We start from the raw sequence: 8730 nt of genomic DNA on the forward strand, positions 1-8730 counted from the left end.
TCGGCCAGAGCTCACTGACACAGCAGGTCTTGTCATTGTTACTATCGTTGCCACCTGAGCTCACACACGGATGGGTCCTGAACCTGCCAGGGCAGAGGGGTTCTTTGAAGCTGAGTTCAGGTTCACCTCCTCCAGGCAGTCTTCCTGGCTCACAAGATCTCTGTCTGCCCTTGGGCTCCTTCTGCATCACCTCTGTGCAGCAGTCTTGGACCTGAGCACCCCTGCACGGCACAGAATATATGTTCAATAATTGGATCATAATTAAAAGCAGGATTATTCATTCAATTGGTTGTGCCTTCCAGGACCATGGATGCAATCTCCCACCTCTCAAGTTCACACACTAGGTTTAAACTTTTTTGACCACGACTCGAAGTAAACAATGCATTTTACATCGGATCACCAGCTCCTCAGAGAAATGAATATGTGTGTGATTCACACACACGCACACATGCTTAGCTATACTGTGTGTGATGCATTCTCATACTTTCTAAACTGTCCTATTTATTTTTATTTTTGATTATTGCATTGCACAAAGCTGATTTTGCCTGTGACTTGCAGTTTGAAAATGCTGTACAGAATGATGAGGTCCCTGAGGGCAGGGGGACCTCCCCTCCCATCCCTAGCACCACTCAACACCTGACTCAAGAGTACCCAGGAGATGTGGGAGAAGGATGATTCTGTCTCCAGAACATCCCTCAAGTACTGCAGGGAGAGCGCTCCAGCAAAAGAGAAAATAGGGACAAGGAATCCTGGCTCATTCATTCAACAAATTGTTCATTCATTCATTCAGTCAACAAACATTAACAGAGTCCCTTCTATTTCATGCCCTGTTCTGGGCCCCAAGCAATAAACGAGGCAGATGAGGTCCTGCTTTCATGGGGCTGACATTTCAGTGGGGTGGGGTGAGGGATATAATAAGCAAGTAATAAACAGAAACAAGGTCATTTCTGAGTGACTCCTGCTGTGGAGAAGATAACACAACAGAATGGTATAGAGCAGTGTACCGGTGGGGCTGCTTTAGAAATGACAGAGGTCTCTGAGCCTCAGCTAACTCGGGGCAACAATGGCATTGACCTGAGCGGGTGGTTATGGGGTTACCTGCAGCAGTGAATTTAAAGCAGCACCCTTTATTGTCATCTTTAACAGATAAACAACTATGGTTGAAGATAGGCTGTGGTAAGTCCCACAAAGCAGGAGATGGCACTGGGGTCCTGAGGACGGTGAGGGGACAGTGCCGACTCCAGCACAAGCCCAGGAGCTGGACAGGAATGGACTTATCCCTGTGCCCAGGTTCCTGGCCTGTCCTCCCACTTCTGCCCCAGCTCCCTACTTCCACTCCCCCCTATAGCTCAGCCCAGCCCAGTTTGAGATGCCCTCTCTTTAAAACCTAGGGCACTGAGGAGTTAGCGAACTGCTAGTGGGTGTCCCAGACCACCCAGGGCAAATGCCCCCACACCCAGCAGCCTTCACCACCCACCCCAGCCCATGCCTCGGTGGACTCCCGCTGAGGAAACCAGGCCTGCTCAGGCACATGGTACTGAATCTCAGCTAGACAGCTGAGGGCAGAGCTCTGAAGCCCAGCCCTGAGGAAATGCTGAGAGCTCTGAGCCTGTCCAGCTGGAGCAGAAAAGGGTCAAGGGCAGGACACTGTCCTCTGGTCCAGGCAGGGATGTCGGGGAGAGAGCCAGCACCCCTGTTTCAGGGAGAGCCACTTAAGCAGCTGAGCTCCCTGGGGCATTTTTTAAGCACCTACTGTGTTCCCTGCCCTAAGTGCTCACAGACCTGTGGCAGAGACAGACTAAGCTGAGAGCTTCAGGTTGATGTGTTTCCTGGTGGGGAGGTGAGACCAGGGCCCTGGAAGGTGGGGGGGACACACTCAACTCGACCTCCCAGGTCAGCTCAGGGTGAACATGGACATCCTTCGGGGGCACTGCCAGCTCCAGCACCCTTCAGTGATTTGTTCCTTGGCATCAGGCAGACATGAGTTTTCATTCACTTCTGCCTCTTAGAAGCTGCGTGACCTCAGACAAGCCTCTGAGCCTCTGTTTCCACACCTATAAAATGGGAATAGCCCTACCTACCTTGACAGAATTTTGAGAGGAAGTGAACGAATACATTTAAAACTCTTAACAAACAGCTGTTGGATAGGATGCTCAGCACACAGTAGTAGCTGTGGCTCCATCATCACTAGAGACCCCTCTGAGGTTTCATCCCGCTGCCCTCCCCTCCCCCGCCTCAAGCCAGCACTTTCCCCGTGCTCCCGGAACAGGCAGGGAATCCCCTGCCCCCACTGCTATCAGAAAGGAGCTCCCAGTGGCCTACCACTGGGTCTCACTGCACAATCCCAGGCCTTGGATGCTGGAAAGAACGGGGCGTGGGGAGGGAGGGGTTCAGAGGGGTTCTGCCAAACCCTGCAGCAGGGAGACCATCCATCCCTGAATAAACAGGCTGTCATCCCTCTCCCTCCCACCCTCACTCCTTTAAATAATCTAGATCTGTTGCCCAGTGGTCTCCAAGCAACGCCACTCAGGCTCCCAAGGATGTCTCACTCTGACAGGGCTTTTCATGAAGATACTGCAGGGGAGGTGGGGGCAGGACAGGGGGGTCAAGGGAGCTACAGAGGCCTGACTCGGCTGCTCCCCAGGGCCTTCCTGTGGCAACCTCCTGGTCCCCAGGAACAGAGCTCCCGGGCGGACCTTCCCCCAGCCCGTGGGCGCAGGGCAGTGCTTGATGACCAGAAACATTCCAGGAGAGGCTGAGGCCCGCCGGATTTACAGAGAAGGTCCCAGACTCCATGAAGCTTGGAACACGAGGCAGCCAAGTGCCTTAGAAAGATCACTGGCCCAGGCTCAGCCTCCTGAGCTCTAGTCTGGATGTCGACATTCACTGCCCAGCCAAGTCACCCACCCTCTCTGGACCTCAAAGTACCTTGGTGCCAAAAGATAGCTTCGGAGAGGGGTGGGAAAGGGACACTCTGGCACTCTTTGACAGTATCCATCCAAATGGCAAATGCACAGACTATTGGCCTCAGCGATTCCATTTCTAGGAACTTAGCCTAGTCACGTGCTTGCACAGGCACAAACTGGCGATAGCCCGAAATTAGTCACAGTTTTCAACAGAGAAAGATTGGTTCCACAGTGCGATTTACCAGATATAGTTGGTCGCCCTCACAGTTCCTGGCTCAGGGCTCCCAAACCCCCAGGAATTTCCTAAGGGGTGAGAGTGACAGTGGTGTCTCTTGTGATGTTAATGAAGTGACTGTGGTGTGGGGGCGGGTGAGCTGATAGGAACCGACCAGAGGTTAGAGGACTGGAACTTTCAGTACCACCCCCTGATTTCCAGGGAGGGGGGAGGGGCCGGAGATTGAATCCATGGCCAATGATTGACTTTGTCAACCATGGATAGGTAATGAACCTTCCATAAAACACCCCCCCAAAAGGACAGCATTTTATTTCAGAGCTTCTGTGGTGAGGAACCAGAAAGCTTCCACCAAGCCGGGCTCCAAGCTCCAGGATGACAAAAGCTCCCTCATTCTGGATCTTGCCCTCTGTCTCTCTCCATGTGGCTATTGATTCCTGAGTAAATCAGTGATCCACTGAGAGTAAACGGGGTTTTCCTGACTTCTGTGAGCAGTGCTAGCAAATTAATCGAACCTGAGAGGGCGAGGTGATCATGGGAGCCTCTGATTCGTAGCTGGGCAGTCAGAAACACAGGTAACAGTCTGGGCTGGCGACTGGCATCTAACGTGGAAGGACTGAGCCCTTGACCTGTGGACTGTGATTCCCTCTCTGGGCAGAGAGCAGCATGTCAAATGGAGCTGATTCTGAGACACCATCCTGGCACCGAGAGTCCCAGCAAGTCTACACACACACATACACGCACATGCCGGAAACGGGGCCAGGAACCTGTGCTCTTTTTTCTTTTCAGTTACACTTTGTTTTCAATATTATTTTGTGTTGGTTTCAGGTGGACAGTATAGTGGTTAGACAATCACACACTTTACAGAGTGGCCCCAATACTTCCAGTCCCCCCCCCACCCGGCACCATCCATAGTCATTACCATATCCTGACTGTACTCCCTACACTGGGCTCTACACCCCCACGACTGCCCTATGACTGCCGGTCCGCACTCCTCGGTCCCACCCTCTCCTTCATCCGGGCCCCAGACCCTCTCCCCTCTGGCCACCACCAGTCCGCCCTCGGTGTCTGCTGTCTGCGTCTGTTCCAGTTTTGCCTGCTGGGTTACTTTGTTCTTTAGATTCCACGTAAAAGTGAAATCATATGGCTTTTTTTTCCTCTGGCCGACTTATTTCACTGAGCTTAATATGCTCTCGGTAAGATTTCATTCTTTTTTATGGCCAAGTACCATGCGTTGTGCACATGCCCGGCAGCTTTTCCATCCACCCGTCATCTCCTAATGGGCCCCCGGGCTGCTCCCGTTTCCGGACCACGGTAAATGATGCCGCGGTGAACACAGGGTGTGTGTTTCTCTCGAACGAGCATTTCAGGTGTCTTCAGATAAATACCCAGCAGCGGAATCACTGGGTCATAAGTCAGATCCATTTTCAGTTTGCTGAGGAGCCCCATTTTGCTTTCCAGAGTGGCAGCCCGGTCAGCATTCCCACCGACGGTGCACACGGACAGGAACCGTGTTCATCTGGAAACAACTGAAAGGTCTGTCGACAGGGAGACAGCAGCCAGACAGGTGACGGCACACCCGGAAACCAGAAATGCCGGGCGCCTGTTTCCAACGAGAGGCAGATGTATCCAGGCTGACCGCAAACGATCTGCGGAGCTGGGCAGGGACAAGGACGGTCAGGGCGGTGTCACCCCGGGGTCCCCAGGGGAATGGATAACACACGGACTCCAGCCACGGAAGCCTGCCCAGGGACACCCACCCTCCAAGGGGCACACTGAGAGACTCAGAGGGAGCGTGAAAACACAGCATCCCGGGTGTCAAGTCACAAACAAAGCTGGATCGGCCGTGTGCAAGCGACAACGCCACACAGAGAAAAATGCCATGGGTTTCAAAAACGAGGGCATGTGCATTGTGTGAAAGTGTTTATCAAACACTCCGCTATGGTGTCTATGAGAAAAAGAAATAAGATGAAGGGAAACAAAACAAAGAGAAAAACGTGAGAGAAGGCCTCACATACGATGATGATGATGATGTGCTATGGATTAAGGAAAATTACTCACTCAGCTCTGCAGCTGAAGAAAGAAGGAGGGAGGGAGAGAAGGGGCCAGGAGAGGAGATCGCAGGACCGAGTGTCTAACACTCCACCACTTTAGAGGCTGTATAAGTGGTGTGTGTATATTACACACACACACACACACACACACACACACACACACACACACTGAATGTCTCTGAACGGCAGGGAAGGAACCAGGAACTTCAGTTGCCCCTGGGGAACTGGGTGGGTGGGGCTCAGGCAGAAGGGAAAGGTTTCACTGTATACCTTCTTGTGCGTTTGAATTTTGCTCCACATGGATATGCTGTTTTTTTAATAATTAAAAAATTGATCTCGCCTTGGCTGGCGTAGCTCAGTGGATTGAGTGCAGGCTGGGAACCAAAGTGTCCCAGGTTCGATTCCCAGCCAGGGTACATTCCTGGGTTGCAGGCCATAACCCCCAGCAACCACACATTGATGTTCTCTCTCTCCCTCCCTCCCTCCCTCCCTTCCCTCTCTAAAAATAAATAAATAAATAATCTAAAAAAAAATTTGATCTCACAGGCTGTTTACGCACGGCCAGTCTCTAGAAGGTCGTGCATGGAAGGCACCAGGAGGAGGGCCAGAGGGCGGGAAGCCGGCTTGCCTCCCGCTCACGAACCTGCTGTGCAGCCGGGTTTTTTACCCTGCGCCTCTATGACCTGTTCTAATAATCTACTTTTCATTTTTATTTTGAACATTTTACATATGCACAAAGGCAGAGGATGGTATCGTTGCTTTTATACACCCACCATCCACATAAGGCCATTATCAAGGTTCTGCCATGCACGTTTCACGTCCATTATCTTTTTTGCTTCTGGTTTTCTTGCTGGAACGTTTCAAAGCAACCCCCAGGCCTCACACCAGTTCACCCCTACCCACACCAGACTGTGACAGACATAATAAAGGTGGTTTACAGAAACAGTCTGGAGGCCAGTCCGTGTACCCCGCCAGGCCTGGCGGGACACCCTGCACAACACCCTCAAGGGGCTCTGCCTGAGGGTTGGCTGCTGCCGCAGGGGCAATGGCTCAGCGCCAGGATCCCTGTGTGGACTCCCTGGGTCCTCTCCCCAAAACTTCTGTACCCAGTCTGTCCTCAGGTGCCTCTAGCCTACTCCACCCCCACCTTTGCTGGAGCCCAGGGGTTCCTGATGACCTATAGGATAAAATTCCCATTGCAAGTTGAAACTCACAGCTGCAACTCTTCTACCTAGACAGGAGAAGATTCTGGAAGCATTATTTACAATCACCAAGATACGGACGCAACCCAACTGTCCATCAGTACATAAGTGGATAGAACAACTATGGGACATTTACACAATGGAATATTACTCAACCATAAAAAAGAAGAAAATTTTACCCTTTGCGACAGTATGGATGGACCCAGAGAACATTATGCTAAGTGAAATAAGCCAGGCAGAGAAAGACAAATCCCATATGATTTCACTCATACGTGGAATCTAATGAACAAACTGAACTAACAAGCAAAGTAGAGACAGACTCAGAGATGGAGAGCAGGATGACAGCTGGGTGGGGGAGGTTAGGGGGTGGAGGGACCGAGCAAAAAGTCAGAAGGACTCATGGACATGGGCAGCAGTGTGGGAACTTCATGGGGAGGGGTGTGTAAGGGGACTAAATGATAATAGAAAAATGCAATAAAAATACTTAAATGGTGTGCAAAAAACATCCTCAAGGGGTGGTAGTCCCTTCCTCTGCTTGATTGCTCCCAGAGATGAGGAGTTCACTATCTGATCCATCTCTGTCTTTGTCCTAATGGGCTAGAGCTAGGCTTCCCACCCCTAGGCACCACCTCACTGTCTTTGCTGTCTTGGAAGCACCCAGCAGAGGGCAGGGCCAGGGAAAGAGCCCAGCCCATTAGAGTCCATTCCTCTCCAAAATACACTCAGAAGCATAACAGCACACCGTGCACATTTACTTAAACTGGAGGTCACTGAGGCTCTGCTGGTTTGGAAGTCCCCTCGAGACACTCCCACCCCCATCCAGGCCACCTGAGACAGGCATTCTCTGTCATCAGGCCATCAGACGTACACCCTGGGCCAGAGTTGGGCATTTGCTCCCTGGCCTGCCTGTGTGTGCATTTGAATCCCCACCAGGAAGGACCCAGCTCCAGATCCCCAGGCTCTGCTCCAGCTCTGTTAGGCCAGAAGCTCCAGGGCTGGAGCCCAGGGAAGCCCTCTGGGTGGCTCTAAAGTGGCTGTCAAGTGCCTGGTGTTCGGGAACCACTGGGTCAAGTGACTCTGAAGTCCTCTTCCAACTGCAGTGGGCCAACTCAACTCAGCCACCTGCCCCGTACCAAGGCTCTCACCCGCTCCCACCCACAGCCCAGAGGGCAATGCTCCCACCTGAGGATGGCAGGGAACCAGACGGAGCCACCTGCTGTTGAGAGCACGCTGGCCAAGTACCGGAGGAGCACACGCGGCCCTCAAGTTCAGTGTGCTTTCTGAGGCCAGAGGCATTGGACTCAGAGGTGGTACCTTGCCCCCTCCCCTCCACAGTCTTCCTCCTCCAAGGAAGAAGAGGTACTGAGTGTTTACTCTGCCGCAGTCCACGCGAATTAACTCACTGAAGCCTCAAGCCCACCCAGGAGGCAGAAAGCAGCTTGTCTTCCTTCAGCAGATGAGGAAACTGAGCTCAGGGAGATGGACCAGCCGGCCCCAGGGCACACAGCTGGCAGGGGGCAGAGCTGGGGGTCACACCAGGCACCCTGACATCAAAGCCCACCTTTCTTGCTCTGGTGGGGTAGCTCAGTTACTTAGAGTGTTGTCCCAATACACCAAGGTTGTGGGTTTGATCCCCAAGTCAGGGCACATACAGGAAGCAACCAAAGAATGCATAAATAAAGGAACAACAAATCAATGTTTCTCTCTCTCAAATCAATAATAAGTAAATAAAAATTTTAAGAGCCCGCTTTTCTCACCCTGACCAGTGTGTCTCAGTTGGTTGGGCATTGTCTCACAAATTGAAAGGTCACCAGTTTAATTCCTAGTCATTGCACATGCCTGGGTTGCAGGGCTGGTCCCTTGTTAGGGTGTGTGAGAGGGGCAAATGAACGTTTCCCCCTCTCTCGCCCTTCCTTTCTCTCTCTCTAAAAATAAATAATTTTTTAATAAAGCTCATCTTTCTTCACCCTCAACACTTGGCTGCACCCCCCTGTGCCAGCAACCAAACAAAAGATCTGATGCCCCTCTGGCCTTACCACTGCTCCCCAAAAATGAGGGTGGTAAGGCTGTGCTCAGAATTGCCAAGCACCCCATCAGTGCCTGTGGTACGTCACACCACGTGCTGGTTCCCGACGCTCTGGGAAGCAGACTCCAAGGCAAAGTTGGCAGAGTCAGATGTTTATTGGTGAAATGCCTGTGAGAGGCGGGGCAGGGCTGAGTGGGGAGAGCCTTCACACCGAGTTGCAGGTCTGACGCCTGTGAAAGGGTGGGGGAAGCAAGGGGCTTGGAAAGAAGAGCCTTGGACCCGGTGTGGCCTTGAGAATGTCTTAGCCTGG

This window comes from Phyllostomus discolor, chromosome 5, assembly GCF_004126475.2.
Source record: "Phyllostomus discolor isolate MPI-MPIP mPhyDis1 chromosome 5, mPhyDis1.pri.v3, whole genome shotgun sequence".
Classification (NCBI taxonomy): domain Eukaryota; kingdom Metazoa; phylum Chordata; class Mammalia; order Chiroptera; family Phyllostomidae; genus Phyllostomus; species Phyllostomus discolor.